A 22,018-nucleotide genomic window follows, 5' to 3' on the forward strand; every position below is an offset into this window, starting at 1 on the left:
TTTGAATACTAGTTATAGCATTAAACCACACTGTGCATCACTGTACACACTGTGTGTCTCGCTCCCATGTTTGATTGTTCTCTCCCTTTTTTATTTTATCAGCTAGTATTTGCAGACACTAGTCTTGTTTCTGTGATCCCTTGGGCTCTTAGTCCTATCATTATGATCAATTGTGAACTGAAGTTGATCACTTGGACTAGTGAGATGGCATTGGTACATGCCACCTTGATGGGATTGAATTGGAATAACCTGGTATGTTTCTAACTCTACCATTTGGGGCAATTCAGCTTGAGCATGTCCCAAATTGCACATCTCTTCCCTCTCTTATTCCCACTCTTATATTTAACAGCAATCACTTTTCAGTTAATTTTCAACACTTAAGAATAACTGTGTATTGCCCTTCGGCTCTGAGCTGACCCTCCGGAGGGCAGTGTCATCTGGGCGGCGCTGCGAAGACCTCCACCCAGGATGGCTCCCCCTCCCCGGGCCTCTCCCCTCTCCTCGTGAGACCCCTCATCTCGTAGACCGCTGGAATCTGATATCGTGGGGGTGAGGTGAGAGCAGGCCCGGGGAGGAGGGAGGTTACCACTGAGGAGCTGCAGCCGCTATCAAGATGATAGAAGTACTGACAACAACTGACTCTCAGAAACTGCTACACCAGCTGAACACTTTGTTGGAACAGGAGTCTAGATGTCAGCCAAAGGTCTGCAGCTTGAGACTAATTGAGTCTGCACACGATAATGGCCTCAGAATGACTGCACGGCTGAGGGACTTTGAAGTGAAAGATCTTCTTAGTCTCACTCAGTTTTTTGGCTTTGACACGGAGACATTTTCTCTAGCTGTGAATTTACTGGACAGATTTCTGTCTAAAATGAAGGTACAGCCCAAGCACCTTGGATCTGTTGGTCTGAGCTGTTTTTATTTGGCTGTAAAATCAATAGAAGAGGAAAGGAATGTGCCACTGGCAACTGACTTGATCCGGATAAGTCAGTATATGTTCACGGTTTCAGACTTGATGAGAATGGAAAAGATTGTATTGGAGAAGGTGTGTTGGAAAGTCAAAGCTACTACTGCCTTTCAGTTTCTGCAACTCTATTATTCACTCATTCAAGAGAACTTGCCATTTGAAAGGAGAAATAACCTTAATTTTGAAAGACTGGAAGCTCAACTTAAGGCATGTCACTGCAGGATCATATTTTCTAAAGCAAAGCCTTCTGTGTTGGCTTTCTCTATCATTGCCTTGGAGATCCAAGCACAGCAGTGTGGAGTTAACAGAAGGAATAGAATGTCTTCAGAAACATTCCAAGATAAATGGCAGAGATTTGACCTTCTGGCAAGAGCTTGTATCAAAGTGTTTAACTGAGTATTCATCAAACAAGTGTTCAAAACCGAATGTTCAGAAGTTGAAATGGATTGTGTCTGGGCGTACTGCACGGCAATTGAAGCATAGTTACTACAGAATAGCTCACCTTCCAACAATTCCTGAAATGGTTCCTTAATTCATGAATTTGGATCATTGTTATTCTCCATAAAAGAAATTATCAGTGCTATAATTTTCTTTTACAATGGAAGAATTAAAATATCATTTCTTTTCAAAGTAAACAAAATGGAGTTGCAATAGCAAAGGGGAAGTTTCTACACTGATTTGTTCAGCTAATATTTGAAGACACTTAGTATATACAGAACCCTAAGGGTAAGGAATTATCTAACCTCTGATATGTATGTTAGTCATTTCATTAATCAGCATAAAAAAAGTATGTCCTCAACAACCCAAGTTTTAAAAGTAGCATTAAAATCATATTTTCTTATTGAACATCATCTTGCTCTCTGAAGACCTAAGCTCTGGCTCATTTAAAGATACACTAGCTGAGTAGGACAATAGGACCAAACTTTTGGATATTTGGACTAATTTGAGAATGTTAGCTTATAAGCAAAATCAGTATGAACTTTGATAGTGTATTTGAAGAAAAAGAAGATACAGCCAATCAGTCTTGATGTTGGGTGTCTGGAAACTGCAAGGGCATCTCAACACTGTAGTTACTATAATATTTGGAATTCTGGGAAAGTAGTTACATGCATAAAAGATAAACTTGGGGTCACTGGATATATATTCTTGCCATTTAAATTTCTTAACTAGTAATAATGATTTACCTTTTTCCATTCAAAATTAAATTAACATTTAACATATCTATGATTATGAAATTTAACCTGAACAGTTAGTTCACTTTTAATAGTAATATTTCACAGATGTCTGATAAGTTGGGTTTTTTTTTGTTGTTGTTGATTTAAGGAGGATTATTACAGCAACAACAATGAAAACTCTGAACCCTACAGCCCTGAGCTATGGATTCCATGATGTTTTCATGAGTTTAAATTTCAAGCCTTAAAACTTTACAACTAGATGAATATGATGTTCTCATGCTTGGGGAAACTGCCTAATTAGTATTATGCTATAGTGGAATTATGTTTAGATATAAATTCATCTATGAAGCAGTCAAATCAAAGTTAAAAGCATAAATATGAAGCACTAATCACAAGCTTTGGAAAGTAAACTGTGAATCTTCATTTCTTAACATTGATTTAACTTTCTATATTTGATTGATATACTTAGGTAGTATTGAAAATGCTAACCTACATAATTTAAATGTTTTAAATTATGAGGTTTTCATCAAAATAACATTTCACAGATGCACTTTTAAGATACAACAAAGGTTAGTGTTTTAGGCAGTTTAAACGGTTTTCTGTTGCCCAAAATGCGAATAATGTAATCCTGAGAAGGGGACACAAATTTGAAGGCATTTTGTAGAAAGCAAAAAAAAAAAAACAAAACAAAACAAAAAAAAAAAAACCTTAGTAAGTTTGGCAAGTTCATAATCTTTAATATTTTTTCAAGAAAACAGATGATGTTTGTATGTGTGATAAGATCTTTTATATCGAATCTACTGCCCCAGTCTAGTCCAATCAAGAAAATTGTTTTCTATTTTATTAGTTGCTCAAATTATCACTCTGAGGACTTACTTTACTCGACTAAAATAAGTTCAGACTAGATTTAACACTCCAGAAGTCTTTACTGAGTATTGTTTTCAGAAAATTGTCATTGCTTCTAATTTAGATTAGAATAATATTCTAAAGAATATGCTTTCACTAATGCCCTTACTGCATCTTAAGAAAAGTCAGTCGACACCTTCATAAGTAGATCACTGAGGCAGTGTTCAAGAAACAGTTTTCAGTCAGTCAGTGAATGTAAGGAGGTGTACAGTGTGACGGTGTCATGGATGATTAATGGAGCAGTGCATAGCCTGCGTTCATTCAGAGTGGCTGTGATCATTTCTGACATGATGTTGTGGACAAATACGCAATAAAAAATAAAAACCAAAAAAAAAAAAGAATAACTGTGTATTGATTACAGTATTCAACCAAAAGTATTAAGTAGAAGAAACAAAAAATTACTAAGAAGGATAACGTAGTACGTTGTTCATCAACAGTCAGGGTAAGCGCTGATCAAGTCACCGTTTCTCATAGTGTTCATTTCACTTTAACAGGTTTCCTTTTTGGTGCTCAGTTAGTTGTCACCGATCAGGGAGAACATATGATATTTGTCCCTTTGCGACTGGCTTATTTTACTCTGCATAATGTTTTCGAAATTCCTAACAGGGATCACTATTCAGTTGAAATTCAAACACCTAAGAATAATTGTGTGTTAATTACAGAGTTCAACCAATTGTACTAGAACAGAAAAATACTAACATGGATAAAGTATTACAAGTATTACATTGTACATCAAAAGACAGGACAACAGCTGATCAAGTCACTGTTTCTCATCGTGTCCATTTTACTTCAACAGGTTTCCCCTTTGGTGTTCAGTTAGTTGTCACCAATCAGGGAGACCATATAATATTTGTCCCTTTGGGCCTGGCTTAGTTCACTCAGCATAATGTTTTCCAGACTCCTCCATCTTGTTGCAAAAGACCGGGTTTCATTGTTTTTGACTGCTGGATAGTATTCTATAGAGTACATGCCCCATAATTTCTTTATCCATTCTACTTTTGATGGGCATTTGTGTTGGTTCCAGGTCTTAGCTATTGTGAATTGATTGAGCTGCAATAAACATTAATGTGCAGACAGCTTGTTTGTTTGCCAATCTCATTTCCTTTGGGTAAATTCCAAGGAGTGGGATGGCTGGGTTGAACAGTAGGGTTATCTTCAGGTTTCTGAGGAATCTCCAGACTGACTTCCATAGTGGCTTCACCAGTTTGCATTGCCACCAACAGTGGGTTAGTGTCCCTTTTTACTCACATCCTCTCCAGAATCTTTTGTTGGTAGATTTCTGAATGTGAACCATGCTAACCGGGGTAAGGTGAAACCTCATTGTGGTTTTGATTTGCATTTCCCTGATTGCTAGTGATCTTGAACATTTTTTCATGTGCCTGTTGGCCATTTGGATTTCTCTTTGAAAAATGTCTATTGAGGTCCTGGGCCCATCTCTTAAGTTGGTTGTTTGTTTTGATGTTGTGGCGTTTCTTGATCTCATTGTTGATTCTGGTTATCAACCCTTTATGTGTTGCATAGTTTGCAAATATTTTTCCCATTCTGTCGGTTGCCTCTTCACTCTCCTGACTATTTTTTTGAAGTACAAAAACTTCTCAATTTGATGCAATCCCAAATGTTAATTTTGGCTTTGACTGCCTGTGCTTCTGGGGTATTTTCCAAGAAGTCTTTGCCAGTACCTATATCTTGCAGGGTTTCGCCAATGCTTTCTAATAATTTGATGGTGTCAGGTCATAGATTTAAGTCTTTAATCCATGTTGAGTGGATTTTTGTGTAAGGTGAAAGGTAGGGGTCTTGCTTCATGCTTCTACCTGTGGAAATCCAATTTTCACAGCACCATTTATTGAATAGACTGTCCTTACTCCAGGGATTGGTTTTGGATCCTTGATCAAATATAAGTTGGCTGTGGATGTTGATTGATTTCTGGTGTTTCAATTCTGTTCCATTGGTCTATCCATCTGTTTCTGTATCAGTACCATGCTCTTTTGATAACAACTGCCCTGTGGTATGTCCTGACATCTGGTATTGTGATGCCTCCAGCTTTTTTTTTTTGTTGTACAAGATTGCTTTAGCTATTCGAGGTCTCCTGTGTCTCCATATGCATTTCAGCATCATTTTTTCCAGATCTGAGAAGAATGTCTTTGGTATCTTGATTGGTATTGCATTGAATGTATAAATTGCTTTTGGGAGAATGGACATTTTCATGATGTTGATTCTTCTAATCCATGAGCATGGAAGATTTTTCCATTTTTTGGTATCCTCTTCCGTATCTTTCTTTAAGGTTTTGTAATTTTCATCGTAGAGATCCTTAACATCCTTGGTTAAATTTATTCCAAGGTATTTGATTGTTTTTGTAGCTATTGTGAACGGGATTGATCTTGGAAGTTCTTTCTCAGCCGTGTCATTGCCTGTGTATATATAGGCTGTTGATTTTTGTGCATTGATTTTATATCCTGCTACTTTGCCAAACTCCTCTATGAGTTCCAATAGTCTCTTAGTAGAGTTCCTTGGGTCCCCTAAGTAAAGAATCATATCATCTGCAAAGAGGGATAGTTTGAGTTCTTCCTTCCCAATTTGTATCCCTTTAATTTCTTTTTCTTGCCTAATAGCTCTGGCTAGAACCTCCAGAACTATATTGAATAGCAGTGGTGAGAGTGGGCATCCCTGTCTGGTACCAGATCTCAGTGAAAATGCTTCCAACTTTTCCCCATTCAATAGGATGTTGGCCGTGGGTTTTTCATAAATTGCTTTGATTGTATTGAGGAATGTTCCTTCCATACCCAGTTTGCTTACAGTTTTCATCATGAAAGGGTGTTGTATTTTATCATATGCCTTCTTGGCATCTATTGAAATAATCACATTGTTTTTCTTCTGTAGTCTGTTAATGTGGTGTATCACATTGATTGTTTTACGCACATTGAACCATCCCTGCATGCCAGGGATAAATCCCACATGGTCTGGGTGGATGATCTTTCTGATGTGTTGTTGCATTCTATTGACCAGAATTTTATTGAGGATTTTTGCATCTATGTTCATCAGGGATATTGGTCTGTAATTCTCTTTCAATGCTGCATCTTTTTCCGGGTTAGGAATTAAGGTGATGCTGGCTTCATAGAAAGAATTTGGGAGGACTCCCTCTTTTTTGATTGTTCTGAATGTTTGAGAAGAATTAGAGTCAGTTCTTCTTTAAATGTCTGGTAGAATTCAGCAGTGAATCCGTCTGGTCCTGGGCTTTTCTTTGTTGGGAGGGCCTTTATTACTGTTTCAATTTCTGTCTCAGTTATGGGTCTGTTTAGGTTTTCTATGTCTTCATGGTTCAATTTAGGCAGGTTGCATGAGTCCAGGAATCTATCCATTTCTGATAGGTTTCCCTGTTGCTGGCATACAGGTCGTTGTAGTAATTTCTGATGATTCCTTTTATTTCTGTGATGTCTGTTGTTACATTTCCTTTTTCATCTCTGATTTCATTGATTTGGGTCTTTTCTCTTCTTTTTTTTTAGTTAGTTGGGCCAATTGGGTGTAAATTTTGTTTATTTTTTCAAAAAACCAGCTCCTCGTTTGGCTGATTTTTTGTAATTTTTTTTGGGATTCAATACTGTTAATTTCTTCTCTGAATTTAATTATTTCTCTTCTCCTACTAGATTTGGGTCTGGTTTGCTGCAGATTTTCTAGGTCCATGAGATGCACTGAATGCTCATCTATTTGGTAACTTTCCAATTTCTTGATGTAGGCACCTATTGATATAAACTTTCCTCTTAACCCTGCTTTTGCTGCATCCCATAAGTTTTGGTATGTTGTGCTGTTATCCTCATTTACTTTCAGAAAATTTTTGATTTCTCTTTTAATTTCTTCTATGACCCATTGTTCATTCAGGAGCATGTTGTTCAATCTCCCTGTGTTTGCATACGTTCTAGGTATTCCTGAGTTGCTAATTTCCAAACTTCATTCCTTTATGGTCTGAGAAACTGCATGGTATGATTCTAATTCTTTTGAATTTGCTAAGACTTGCTTTATGGCCTAGTATGTGGTCAATCCTAGAGAAGGTTCCATGTACTGCTGAGGAGAATGTAAATGCTTTCTGTGTAGGATGAAAAGTTCTGTAGATATCTGTTAGATCCATTTGGGCTATAGTGTCGTTTAAACCTACTGTCTCCTTGTTGATCTTCTGTCCTGTTGATCTGTCTATTTCTGAGAGTGGAGTATTGAAGTCCCCCAGTACTATTGTAATGGGGTCTAAATCTCCCTTTAAGTCCCTTAACAAATCTTTTAAATAAACCTGTGCCCAGTAGTTAGGTGCATATATGTTGATAATCATTGTATCTTCCTGTTGAATTGATCCCTTGATCATTATATAGTGCCCCTCTTTGTCTCTCTTAACAGTTTTGGTGGTAAAGTTCACGTTCTCTGATATTAAGATGGCTACATCCACTCTTTTTTCATTTCTGTTGGCACGGTATATCTTTTTCCAGCCTTTCACTTTCAGTCTGTATGCATCTTTGCTGGAAAGATGTGTTTCTTGTAAGCAGCAAATAGATGGGTTTTGTTCCTTTACCCAGTCAGCCAATCGGTGTCTTTTAACTGGACACTTCAGGCCATTAACGTTCAATGTGACTATTGCTAAGTAGTAACTTTGCCCTGCCATTTGCCAAAGATATTTTCTAATATATGTTTTGAACTTCCTGTGATCTTTTGCTGTGAGGTTTCCTTCCTTTACCTTCTTTCATATTGATGACCGTGTTTGTGTGTTTCTGTGTGTAACGCATCTTTAAGCATCTTTTGCAGGGCTGGACGAGTGGCAACAAATTCTTTCAATTTCTGTTTGCTATGAAAGGTCTTTATTTCACCTTCATTCACAAATGATAGCTTAGCAGGATATAATATTCTGGGCTGGCAGTTGTTCTCTCTTAGTACCTGGGCTATATCTCGCCATTCCCTCCTAGCTTGTAGGGTTTCTGATGAGAATCAGCTGTGAGTCTGATTGGAGATCCTCGGAGAGTAATCTGACATTTCTCTCTTGCACATTTTCGGATCTTTTCTTTATGTTTCACTGTGGTGAGTTCTATTAGCTTCCTGTACTAGGATGTCTCTGTCCTTCTCCAAACCTGGGAAATTTTCTGCTAGTATCTCACTAAAAAGGCCTTCTAATCCTTTCTCCCTCTCCATGTCTTTAGGAACTCCTAGAACTCGAATTTTTGGTTTTTTAATAGTATCTTGAAGATTCCCAACAATATTTTTTTAGATTTCTAATTTCCTCTTCTTTTCTTTGGTCTGACTGTATATTTTCCTGTGCTCTGTCTTCTAAGTCCAATATTCTCTCTTCGCTTCACCCATTCGGTTTTTAAGGCTCTCTAATGTGTTTGTCATTTGATCAATTGAATTCTTCATTTCATTATGATTTCTCATCACTTTTGCAGTTTACTGTTCTACTAGTTGTTTCATTTCATTTTGATTCCTCCTTAATATTTCATTTTGGCGAGAGAGATTTTCTATCTTGTCCATTAAGGATTTCTGTAGTTCAAGAATTTGTTTTTGAGAACTTCTTAATGTTGTTATCAATTTTTTGAGATTCGCTTCTTGCATTTCTTCTATCTCATCATCTTCATAATCTTGAATTGGGGTGTCTATTTCATTTGGGGGTGTCATAGTGTCTTCCTTGTTCTTATTACCTCAGTTTCTGCGTTTGTTGTTTGGCATATTGGAGATATTTGGTTTCTTCTCGTTATCCTGTGACTCTAGATTAAGTGGACTGTCTGCTTTTGATGGATCCTTAGAGGCTGTGATGGGTGTGGCCAGAGAGTTCTGTTTGGTTCTTTAGGGATACGGGTGTGCCAAAGGTGACTCACCCAGATTGTTCTCTCACTTGCTCACTCTCTCTCATTCTCTCTCTCTCTTTTTTTTTCTGACTCAGTTGGGAAGTAATTCCACACAGCTGAGTGGAATTGGGGGTAGTTGATGTATGAAATCTGGCACCTGTGGGTATTTGTCTGGTTACCCCTGGGACCACACAAAGAGTTTATGCAGCCCTCAGTGTGGTCTCAAATTTCTCAATAGTCTCTCCACAGTTTGCCCAAGTTACCGAGTTTGTGTACTTGGTGAGTTCTCTCGCCCTCCCCTCAGATTTTCAGTCTCAGTTCGTTAGCTCCTCACTTTCACTAACTAGGTCTTAACCTCCTGTTATTTCTCCCCACTAGAGTCAGGTTTTTCTGCTTGGTTAATGGCCAGCGCCTCTTTCCATATGTAAAATGGTGCCAACTCTTTGTCTTGCTCGGCTTTGTAAGGTGAGTGGAGAGAGAAGTTAATGTCCGTGCCGGTTCCCCTTATTTGCTTGTTTTTTCTCTCCTCCAGTCTGCCTGGTGAGCTTTCCCCAGTGGGGCTTTCGTTCCCTGTAGGCTTTTTCTGCCTTTCCCCGAAATGTCTTGGGTTACTGAGGTTTTTATCTCACCTCCCCTTCCAGCGCTAGCGCGCAGACTCTGCGGTGTGGCTTCTGCAGCGGTGCAGCTTCTTGGTCTCGGTTTCAGCTTCTGCTTCTGTGGCGGCACAGCTCCCGTGGCTCAGCTTCCATGTGGTGGGTGACCTTGCTCTCCTCGTAGGTCCTCCGTGTCACCTCCACTAGATCCGGGAGAGTTTCCTCTGCAATTTTTCCCTGAGCCCTTTCCTGTGGCTACAGTAACTCCACTTTTATTAAACTGTCTTTTCCTGGACTATCAGTGCGTGCCCTCACTATTCCGCCATCTTGGCTCTGCCTGTTTGTTTTTTTGACAGGCAGAGTTAGACAGTGAGAATGGCTGATCCAAAGCCAGGAGCCAAGTGCCCATATGGGATGCTGGCACTGCAAGCTGGAACTTTAACCCACTGTGCCACAGCGCTGGTCCTGGATCTTTTTAAAATATTTATTTTTCAACATTTTTTCTCCTTACTTGCTAGTATAGCATTCTCCCTTGGTGCTGCTGCTCTCTGTGGACTTGTCCTCCTCAGCCTCTGACTAGAGCACAGCCACCTCTCCAATGCTGACATCCTCTGACACATGTTTCACTCTTCTGTTCTCTCTAAACTGCAGACTCTTGGGCAACCTAACTCTCATGCATAAACTTGCATAGACACACACACCTGAGGACTCCAGAGTCTTGGATTTCAGGTTGTAATTAACTTTCATTTTCAGAGGACTGGTGAACAAAACAAGTCTGGAAGCCAGGGTGTAGCCTTGTGGTTCAGATGCCACATTGGAGTTTCTGGGCTTGATTCCCGGTTCCAGCCCCTGCCTCCAACTTCCTGATCATGCAGACCCTGGGAGCTAGCAAGTGATGGCTCAGATGATTGGGTTCCCTGCTCCTGGGCAAGCCCTGGCCACTGTGGACATTTCAGCAGTGAACTAGAAGGTGAATACCACTTCTCTGTCTACTTGTTCATTTCTTTGCATCTCAAATTAAAAAAACAAAACAAGTATATTTGTATCATCCATTAAAATAGCTTCCTCATTGGAAAAAAGTAGTTTCATTGTTAAATTTGGGGAAAAATAATGCTTCTTGGTTGTAAATGATATTTGAATAATGCATGACTGTAAATCAGACTTCCATAGTGGATAAGGAAGAGAAAGATGGAAGCAATAATTTTTACTTCTGGCTTTGGTACTTGTCATGTAACCTTGAAAAATTCCTTTAAACTCATGGGGCCTGAGTGTCCTTAAAATTACAGGCTCATCGAGTTGAGGCAGGTGGTGTAAGGGGAGGTGGCAGGAAGCTGAGAGCTTTCCTTGTTTCTGTGCCGACAGAACTAAGTGACATTAGCAAGTCATTTGACCCCTCTGGATCTTCCTCCCTTGTGAGATAAGATTGTCTTTATAGTTAAAGGATTTATTCTACACAGTCCTATCTTATGGTAAGGTTCACATGACTGTGAAGTGTTTTATAAACTGGCAGTGTAATAATCAAGTTGACATTGAAGATGAAATGTTAAACAGCATAGAACTTCTAAGGCTTGTAGTTCTATTAGGAGCTACACAGAAACATTTAAGTTCATGGGCATTTTTAAATTTAAAAACAGAATCATTGAATCATTGTTCAGAATCAGTATAGTTACTAAAATTCTTATTTATAGTCACTGAGATTGGTAGTGTAATTACTGATAGCATACTCCTAGTGTTGTATATTTTAGTTTATACAATACTTAGACTATATAAAATATAGGTAGCATGGGAAGTGGGATACACAGCAGTCTCGTAGAATGGCAGATGTCCTAAACAGCACTCTGGCCTCACAATCAGCCCTTAAGGCACTTGGATCTGGCTGAAGAGCCCATGAGAGTATTTTAGGCATGGAAAGCCACTCTGGCAAAAAAGAAAAAAAAGGACCTAAATAAAAGATCTCTGTGAGTGAGATCCCAGTAGAAAGAATGGGCCATCAAAGAAGGAGGTACCTTTTTCTGAAGGGAGGAGCGAACTTCTACTTTGACTATGACCTTGTCTAAATAAGATCGAAGTCAGTGAACTCAAGAGGCTTCCATAGCCTTGGGAACTCATGACTAGAGCCTAAGGAGATTACTGATGCCATAAACAAGAGTGTCAAATTGTTAAGTCAACAACAGGAATCACTGTGTGCTTGCTCCTTTTGTGGGATCTCTGTCCTTAATGTGTTGTCCAATGTGAAGTAATGCTATAACTAGTACTCAAACAGTATTTTACACTTTATGTTCTGTGTGGTGCAAACTGATGAAATCTTTACTTAATATATACTAAATCGATCTTCTGTGTATAAAGATAATTGAAAATGAATCTTGATGTGAATGGAATGGGAGAGGGAGTGGGAGATGGGAGGGGTGTGGGTGGGAGGAAAGTTATGGGGGGAAGCCTTTGTAATCCATAAACTGTACTTTTGAAAATTATATTTACTAAATAAAGTTTTAAAAATTAAAAAAATAAAAAATAAATAAAAATATAGGTAGCAATATTTAATGCTTCTCTTACTTTTACTGGATTGGATTATAGCATACGTTAATAAACCTTTTTTAAAGATTTATTTATGTATTTGAAAGACAGAATTATAGAGAGAGACACATAAATAGACAGAGATGTCTGTCTGCTGATTTACTCCCCAAGTGGCTGCAAGCAGCTGGAGCTGGGCTAATCCAAAGCCAGGTGCTTCTTCCAGGTCTCCCACATGGATTCAGGGGCCCAAGTATTTGGGCCATCTCCTGCTGCTTTCCCAGGCACATTAGCAGGTAACTAGATTAGAAGCAGAGCAGCTGGGACATGAACCAGTGCCCATAAGGTATGCCAGCACTGCAGGTGGTGGCTTTACCTTATATGCCACAGCACCAGCTACAGCCTATTCATTTTAAATTAACTAAAGATTATCCACTGTTCAGGCTCCAGGATTTGGCTTGGCCCAGCCTCTGCTGTTGTGGACATTTGGGGAGTGAACCAGAGGTTGAAAGATCTCTCTTCTTATGTCTCTCCCTATCTAACCTTGCCTTTCAAATAAATAAATGAGTCTTTGAAATAAAAATACATACATACACACACACACACACACACACGGTACCAACACAGTGGGTAAAGCCATGGCCTGCTGTGCCAGCATCCCATATGGGTGCTGATTCAAGTCCCAGCTGCTCCACTTCCAATCTATCTCCCTGCTAATGTGCCAGGGAAAGCGTCAGAAGGTGGCCCAAGTGCTTGAACCACTACATTCATATGGGAGGCCTGGAAGAAGCGCCTGGCTTTAGCTTGGCTCAGCTGAGGCCAATTTGGGAAGTGAACCAGCAGATGGAAGATCTGTCCCTACCCCTTCTCTGTAACTCTGCCTTTCAAATAAATAACAGATTTTAAAATTGGGGGGAAAGGGCAGTTCTGTTGCCTTCCCTTTACCTAGAGTAACATAATCAAAATCTGTTAGGCAAATGAATAAGGGAAATTCTGAGATCATGTATTGACCACAGAAGAGAATGGATTCCCTGTACATTTTCTGGAAGCCCATGCTAGTTGGAACCAAGGGAAGGATAACAAAAAAGGGGAGGCCTATATCCCTCTTATTTGTCTTCTTTGTTCATTGGAGCAGTGGAGAGTTGAGTACTGTAACATTGGTGTTTGTCTCCATACAGTTCACTTCTATTTAGCTGGTTCTTTTTTTTTTTTGCATTTCTTTTTTATTTATTTTAAGAGATTTATTTGAAAGGCATAGAGACAGGGGTCTTCCATCTGCTGGTTTGATCCCCCAATGGGCGAGGCTGAAGACCCATGCGCCCCGCCCAGGTCTCCTGCGTGGTGTGGGGTCCAAGCACCTGTCCATCACCGCTGCACTCATTGGCTGGAGTGGGACAGGAAGTGGGGTGGCAGGGACTCGAACTGGCGCCCATGATGTGGGCCCTGCAGGCTGTGGTTGCACCCCCATGCCATGGCACCGACCTTGATAAACCTTTCTTTAAAGTGGAATTAGGGGTAAAAATGGTCTGAGGTACACATGCGGTTCCATTGTGAGAGGGGCTGAGGCCCCGTGGGTGCCCGGGGGCCAACAGGAACACCTGCAGCCTTGGCCCGCAGGTCCTGTGCATCTCCCCTCTGCTTCTGCCCCACCCATGGGCCAGGCCCAGGACCCAGTGGTGCCTCAGGGATTTCTGCCCTGAACTGGTCACTTTAGGTCACTTTGTGATCCCTGACCTCTGCCCAAGGAAGGAAGCAGGAAGTGGCCCAGCAGGCTTCCCCTGACCTCTGGAGCCCCGTGCCGCAGTGCTGGCCCATGACCCGGGGAGCCCGCGACCATTCTGGGCCAGCCATTGGGACCTGCGACCCCCGACCCTGGGCCCCAACCCCTTCGACGTCACCACCGCAGCCTGCTATTTAGCTGGTTCTTAATCCTCAAGAAGGGATTTAGGTCAATGTTCTATTCTCATCAAAGACCTTGATGTTTAATAAAAGATTCTGTTAGAATTTTAACCCTGGGTCATTCTAAAGATGTGCTGTGACTTAGGTTTAGAAAAGAGCATCTTCCTTGCCACGCTCATCTCAGCTCTGGGGGCTGTCAGTTCTCCCTGCACAGATTCAGTAATGCATGCTTCTTCTCTACTACAAAGATCTTATGTTGGTCATATTTCCAGTTACCAAAATGAAATCAACTCACACCTGGACTCTGAGTATTCAATGACATTATTTATCAAAATAAATGTATTCAAATATTCAAAGACCACTTCAAAGCTTAGCTGCCTTCAAGAGTTTTTGGCACTTGGAACAGCCACTGTGGTTTTCTACACACGAGCACTCACTATTTTAAATACCATTTAACAATTCAAACATCACTTCCGGTTCAGCAATACACAACAATAGAATGGATGATTCTACATAATAAACAAGTTACATTAGTTTGGACTTAAAACCTAGAACTAAAACCATGTGGTGACATGGATGGATTTAAGGAAAGATGTAGAGCTAGGTAGCTAAGGCCACAGAATCCCAGACCTATTGATTTTAAGTGAGTCTAGATCAACAGCATTCCATTGCATTATCTTCCATCTCAGAGTCCTGCTTTTCCAGCGAGACCCACCCCACTCAGACCACGTATTTCCTGCCTGTGTCTTCCTGGTGGTGGAAGCTGTTCTGATACAGGTATCTCCTGGACAGTCACCAGCTTCCTGATTTACTACCTGAACTGGAATCAACAGTTGTGAGGGATGTTTTTCAAACACCCAGGCTGAATTGAATGTCAGTCTCTGGCAGTCAAAATCTTCTGCCTTAGGAAACAGAACATGTACTCTACTCTGGGGCTCCTTTTTCTTCTCATGGGGTTCTGTGGTGATCGGTGGTTTTCAACACAAGTCCTGCTAGCATTCTGACTCAAAAGAAAGACCAGGGATAAGAGTTCTTTCTGGGGGCTGGTGCTGTGGCATAGCAAGTTACACTGCTGCCTGCAGCACTAACATCCCACATGGATGCCAGTTTGACTCCCAGCTGCTCTACTTCTTCCGCAGCTCTTTGCTGGGTAAAGCAGCAGAGAATGGCCCAATCGCTTGGTCCTCTGCCCCCACATGGGAGACCTGGAGGAAGGGAGTGAACCTCTGTCTTTCCCTCTTTTTTTCTCTCTGTAACTCTGCCTTGCAAATAAATACAACTTCAAAAAGTTATTCTCCATCAAGCAATACACCCTTTTCCAGGCAGCTGTAAAGCTGGGAGTTGTAGCTTCTTGTATATTTTGGATAATAAGAGTTTTGGTTTGAAAGCATGTTCATCTGAAACAAAGATCACTCATTATCCTTTGTTAGAGAAGGGAGCTCTGCTCTTTGAAAGTGAAAATCAGAAGCTGTAATGTGTGATGAGCTTCACCTGCCAGGTAGGGGGATACTTATTTGAAAGCCAGGACACCAGGAGAGGAAGCTTTTCAGATGCCTGGCCCTTGCTTTAGTCTTATGTCTTTGCTTCTTCTGTTGCTTCTTGATGTCAAGAGTGTACACTTTATGCTGAAATGAGGAATTGTGTCTTACCTCTTTGGGGCCTTTTTCTAAGAAGAGTGCATATATTTATCTTGGATATAAGGATAGCTTCTGGGGTGGGTGGATTTTTTTGGAAGTTTTCACAAGCCAGCCAGTAGCCTATATTTTCTTCACAGAATTCAGTTTTTAGAAAAGCCTCCAATACAGCCAGACCATCTGTAGGTAGGGAGGAGAAGGTAGAAAAAGAAAAAGAAACATGAGGAATATGAGGAAACTAATGATCAAATAATCCCTGTGCTTTTCTAGTACTAGGATTAGCTATTCTCTAGTTTTTACTCAATCCTGTAATCCTGCGGATTTAGCTCTTTAAAGACAAAGGTGCCAGTAGGCAAAATACTTAAGTTGGTTCCATACTACTAAAACATAAATACTTCAGTTTGTTTTAATGCCAACAATGTATTTACAGGAGAGGCATAAATCCTCAGGGAACTAAGTCTCTTGCAAACACTGCATGCAATGAAAAGCATCCTCAGCCTCAACCAAGAGCACTGCCATTGTAGAGCTGAAGGGTGATTTATCTTCCCCACCTGGTGTGAATATGCTGAGAAATAAATGGAGATAAACAGAACTTCTAGGTTAAGTCGAATTCTCCTTGGTGAGCTGCTCATTTGAGGACACAGCGTTTCTGCACTCTTGTGATACTTGCAATGGATTAAATTCAAGTCTAATTCACATTTGCTGGCCAGCAGCTCCTGGAATGCTTCTGACCACAACAGTGCTTCCTTCAGGGAAGGTCTGCAAGAGCAGTTCTCTAATGAGTTGTGCTCAGAGCAGTTGCCCTCCCAGCTCAGCAGTGAGCTGTTCAGATTGCAAACACAGGAATCTCAACTTACTTGATGAAAGCTTGCTACCTGCTTTTCTTGCCAATTGTGGCCTTCCCAGGAATGGTGGAGTTTTGCCATAGGTAGCTAAACCCAGTCTTCAATACTCTTAATCTTAAAAAAAAAGACAATTCACTAAGTGGTCATCCTTGAATACACTACTGAGCCTGAATGCATTTTTACCAAATAAAGTCACCTAATAGCTATAAACCAAAAGCCAACAACAGGCTTACCCACCTAATATTACACTCAGTCCCGAAGTACTGAGCAGTTTCATCAGTTCCTCAGAATGTAACTACGCTGTGAGGACTAAAGATAGGACTGCCCAAATTTTAATTATCAATACACTGCACAGCTAATAAAGCAGATGCTGTCTCTGGCCCACAAAAGGAGACAGTTTCCCTGCAAGGTTTACCACAATCGGGAGACATTTTGCTCCTGATGGAACCCGCAGCGGGACTGCCTTGAGCCAGCTCCTCTGCTTCCCTTTCCACCTTCGGTCCTGGATGGGCCAGAGACCACGCACAGGAGGTGCCATCAATCACCCGTGTCCCCCTGTCCACCTGCAACGCTCCTGGGAGGCAGATGCCACAGAACAGTGATTTGTTCCATGATTGCCACTGTGTGAGATCAGCCCATCATGAGAAAATATCCATGGACTCGAATGAGATATCAACGGCAGAAGCACTGCCCCCAGCAGCAGTGCAGGAGGGTGGATGATGCAAGCACAGCACAGCCAGAATCTCTAGGGACCCTGCAGGACTCTGCTGCCCTGGATGCCTACAGCAGGCAGCTGCACAAGGGCCCAGTGCGCCTCCAGAGCCCTCCTACCAAGCCCTTCCCCCTGTTTGCCCATGCAGACCACACAGATGCTGTGTCAGTGAGCAAATCAGCACCACACACTTGGTTTTCCTGCTAAGACTCGGCCATCATTGCTTCCCCAAGTGCAGCACGTTCTGCAAGCCTCAGCCAGCAGGGCTGGCGGGAGAGGTGGGTGGTCACACTCACCAGATCTGTCTCTTCTTCTCCTGCCCCTCCTGACTCTCGGGTCACCACCTGCATTCTAGCCCCAAGGTACAAAATGGACAAGAACCTAACACCACCCACGTCACCCGCACACACTGCAACTACCAGCTGCCCACCAATGACCACCACCTTTATAGCCAGCCCAGCATGGGGCGCGTCTGGCAGCCCTGGTCCTGCCCCAGGGCAGTGAAGATTGGCCCAAGGCCCCCTGCCAGGTCGAGCCTGAGCTGCCCTGCAGCAGATTCTGGAAGCAAGGGAGCTGCTGATGGCTGAGGCCCTGACTCAGAGCACACTTAGGGAGACCCCATGCCCGGCAAGGGCACTGGGGCCCTGGATTTTCCCAGGCTGCAGTCCTAGGGTGGAGGCTGGCTCGGCCCTTCTTCCCCCAGCCCTGCCCACAGGTGGAGTGGGGTTCCCATGGGGGCATCTTCCTTTGTGGGAGAGCGGGTGAACCCCAAATGCCACGACTCCCGGTGCCGGGTGCTGGCCTGCAGCCTTCCGGGAGGGAGTAGGAGACAGTGACTTTGTGGGGAGGTGACACTTGAGCTGGGCCTGTATTTTGGGTTAGCTCTGGATGCACATCCCAGTGTGCCTGGACCTGCAGGGCTGCTGCAGACCTCCTGGAGGCTCTGGGAGCCGGCCGTCCTGGTGGCAAGGGCAGGAGGGCAGGAGGGCAGGAGGTCGAGGTGCTGAGCTCCTGTTGGGTGCACCAGGCAGTTTGGAGCTTTTCAGAGTAAGGAGTCGAGGTCACCTCCTGAACCACTCCTGGTCCCAAACTCCTGGTTTGGGGTTTGCCAGAACCCTGAATTAGGGGTGTGGTGGGGGTGGTAGTGGTTGGCTTCAATGCACTTTATTTGTGAATTCTTCAAACACAGCTTCTCCCTACTCCTGCAGGCTTTCAGGTGATTGACAGGACAGAGTCCCGCAGCTGCAAAGAGACTGAATTTTGGAAACTACATCCAGAACTTCACAGTGTGTATTCAGTTGGTCATCCTTCAGGCCTGCAGGTGGACAGCAAGAGCAACAGTAAGATATTAATCACTGTAGACACTCTCCTTTCTTTCCGGTAGACCCACCAAAAGAGAATGGGAGATGAGTACTTGAACATTGGAACCAGTCACCATGCTAAGGTGAGCTGCCAGTACTTGGAGCTTAGGAGTGGACATGGAGAGCAAAACATGCATTGCTACTAAAGAGGACAGTTAGGTATTTTACTGTGAAAAGGGAAATCATTTAGATGTGAGCAAGACACCTTAAGAAAAGGTCTGTATATTTATTTTTGTTTATTTGCAAGCAGAGAGAGCCCTTGCATTTACTGCTCATTCCTCAAATGTCTGCACCAACCAGAGCTGGGTCAGGCTGAAGCCAGGAACTCAGTGTGGGTCTCCCACATAGGTGGCAGGGACTCAAGTACTTGAGCCATCAGCTGCTGCCTCCCAGGGTTCTGTTAGCAGGAAGCCAGAAGCAGAAGCAGGGCTAGGGCTTGAGCCCCGGGCATTCTGACTGGGATGTGGAAGGCTTTCCCACTATGCCAAACACATGCTCCAGTAAGGTGTTTCAACACGTTTGCAAAATGTAAGAATGTGGTTTTAAATATATGCTCTTCATCTTAAAAATTTGCATAATCTTATATTCAGTTTCATGATTCAATACTTATTATGAAATACAAGTAACATTTAGACACATGCTTTACTCACCAATACAAACCTCAGTAATTTTTTCACTTAGAACCTTGAATATTAGCATTCATTCAGACTGAAGTTCACTCATAGGCTGGGAATTCTGACAAAGAGACAGTAGGGAAAAAAATCTAGATGTGTATCTGATACCTAATAAGATTCTGAACCTGACTGATAGAATCTGAGTAACTGTTCAGAGAGTCACTTCATACCTCTCCCCTCAGTAATGAGAAGACTGTGTCCTTTGGCCACTTTCACATGATGTTATGTAAATCTTACCTGAAAAGCCTTTTATAAATTCTGAAGTACCATACAGAAGCATATTATGCATTTCCATATGTGTGAAAAAAGGCAATGTCAAAGGCATAGCTATTCCAGAGAGAAGTTAGGAGGATTAGCTCAGTTTGGAAGTGTGTAAGTACCATTAAATACCAACATATTTGAAACAGATTTATAGAGTGTGAAGTTCATGATAGATATTTAATGAATGCACTCTGGATAATAAGCAAATATCAGAAATAATTCCACACCCATCAGTGTTTAAACTCTTCAGACAGCTCCATGCCAGGGAAGTGCAGTGATCCTTGTAAATTAACAAAAATCAATCTGTGTATACCCATGGAAGCAACTGGTTTATATGCAGCCTATACTAGAGGTTTTTGTGTTTAGTAAAATTACTTGTTTTTTTAATGAATGCTTTCAGACTGATACCTGATACTGAATGGCAGACAATTTTTTCTGAAAAGTATGTGGTTGCAAAATATAAATATAAATCAGTTTATAATTTTTGTGTCTGAATATTTTTATGCATTGAGACAATACCTGCAATAATCAGAAGACTTTTCCTCAAAAAGTTGCTATATGGATGCATTTTCATTTATTTATGTAATGTATGTTTAGGTAAAAGGAAGAGAGAGAGAGAGAGACCTCTGTCTTTCATCTGCTGGCTCACTTCCAGATGGCCACAATAGCTGGGGCTGAGCCAGGCCGAAACCAGGACCCTGGAACTCTGTCCCAGTCCCCCATGTGGGTGCAGGAACCCAAACTCTTGGGCAATCTTTGCTGCTTTCCCAAGCAAAGAGCTGGATGAGAAGTGAAGGAGGTGAGTCTCAAAGCAGTGCCATAAGGCATGCTGCTGTTGCAGTTGGCAACTTACCCCTTTGTGCCACAATGCTGGCCCTGGATTGATGACATATTTAAGTGCTGCCACTGGTTTTTGGCTAAATAGGATGACTTAACATGTTTTCTACTCTGTGGAAGAGGAACAAATAAGGCAGTTGTTTGTAAAAGTTGCCCATGGAAACCACAGCCTGAGAAGGATGAATCAACTCACCTTGCATTTTCCACGTTGCATCTACACCACCCTTTTCTGGACAAACATCTGATTGTATGCCCTTGTGATGGAGGTTCTCAGGGTGCTGGAACTTGTTGTAAGTTTTTACAAATATAGATTAAGAAGCCGGCGCCGTGGCTCAATAGGCTAATCCTCCACCTTGCGGTGCCGGCACACCGGGTTCTAGTCCCGGTCGGGGCGCCGGATTCTGTCCCGGTTGCCCCTCTTCCAGGCCAGCTCTCTGCTATGGCCAGGGAGTGCAGTGGAGGATGGCCCAGGTGCTTGGGCCCTGCACCCCATGGGAGACCAGGAAAAGCACCTGGCTCCTGGCTCCTGCCAGGATCAGCGCGGTGCGCCGGCTGCAGCGGCGGCCATTGGAGGGTGAACCAGCGGCAAAGGAAGACCTTTCTCTCTCTGTCTCTCTCTCTCACTGTCCACTCTGCCTGTCAAAAAAAAAAAAAAACAACAAATATAGATTAAGAAGAAGGCAAATAAACAAAAAAATTATAAACTGCTGCCAATACCAAGAAGAGATTATTGAGAGTAAAAGGTCACCTGTTGGAGCCAGCACTGTGGCACATCAGGTTAAAGCCCTGGCCTGAAATACAGGCATCCCATATGTGTGCTGGTAGAGTCCCAGATTCTCCACTTCCAGTCCAGCCTCGTGCTAATGCACCTGGGAAAGCAGTAGAGGATGGCCCAAGTCCTTGGGCCTTTTCGCCCAAGCTCCTGGCTCCTGGATTCAGCTCAGCTCAGCTCTGTCCATTGTAGCCATTTGGGGAGTGAACCAGCAGACAGAAGATTCTCTCTCTCTCTCTCTCTCTCTCTCTCTCTCTGTCTCTCTCTCTCTCTCTTTCTCTCTCTCTCTTTCTCTCTACCTCACTCTCTACCTCTCTATATAACTTTTTCAAATACATAAAATAATTTTTTTAAAAAGGTATCCTGCCATACTTCTTTCTTCCCTGTTAATTACTAGGAATTAAACATTGTTACAGGGCCAGCACTGTGGCAAAATGGGTTATACCAGCACCTGCAGCACTAGCATCCTCTATGGGCACCAATTGCATGTTCTACTACTGATCCAGCTCCCTGCTAACATACCTGGGAATGCAGCAGAATATGGTACAAATCTTTGGGTCCTGCACCCAAGTGAGAGACCTGGATGAAATTTCCCTGACTCCTGGATTTTTTTTAAAGATTTGTTTATTTGAGTTACACACACACACACACACACACACACACAGAGAGAGAGAGAGAGAGAGAGAGAGAGAGGTCTTCCATCTGATGGTTTACTCCCCAAATGGTTGCAATGGCTGGAGCTGCACTGATCTGAAGCCAGGAACCAGGAGCTTCTTCCATGTCTCCCACTTAGTTGCAGGGGCCCAAGGACTTGGGCCATCTCCTACTGCTTTCCCAGGCCATAAGCTGAAAGCTCAATCAGAAGTGGAGCAGCTGGGTCTTGAACCAGTACCCTTATGGGATGCCAGTGCTACAGGCCAGGGTGTTAATCTGCTGTGCCATAGCACTGGCCCCTACTCCTGGCTTTGCCCTGGCCCAGCCCCAGGTTTTCAGTAATTTGGGGAATGAACCAGCAGATGGAATACCTTTCTCAAGTAAATAAAACAAATCTTAAAAAT

General features: G+C 42.4%; 1 pseudogene; it reads left to right on the forward strand.

Annotated features, from left to right (window-relative positions):
- The first annotated feature begins 562 nt into the window (after positions 1 to 562).
- Positions 563 to 1,636, forward strand: LOC138843770 (cyclin-G1 pseudogene; annotated as a pseudogene).
- Positions 1,637 to 22,018: the final 20,382 nt, after the last annotated feature.

The sequence above is a fragment of the Oryctolagus cuniculus genome, chromosome 1 (genome assembly GCF_964237555.1).
Source record: "Oryctolagus cuniculus chromosome 1, mOryCun1.1, whole genome shotgun sequence".
Classification (NCBI taxonomy): domain Eukaryota; kingdom Metazoa; phylum Chordata; class Mammalia; order Lagomorpha; family Leporidae; genus Oryctolagus; species Oryctolagus cuniculus.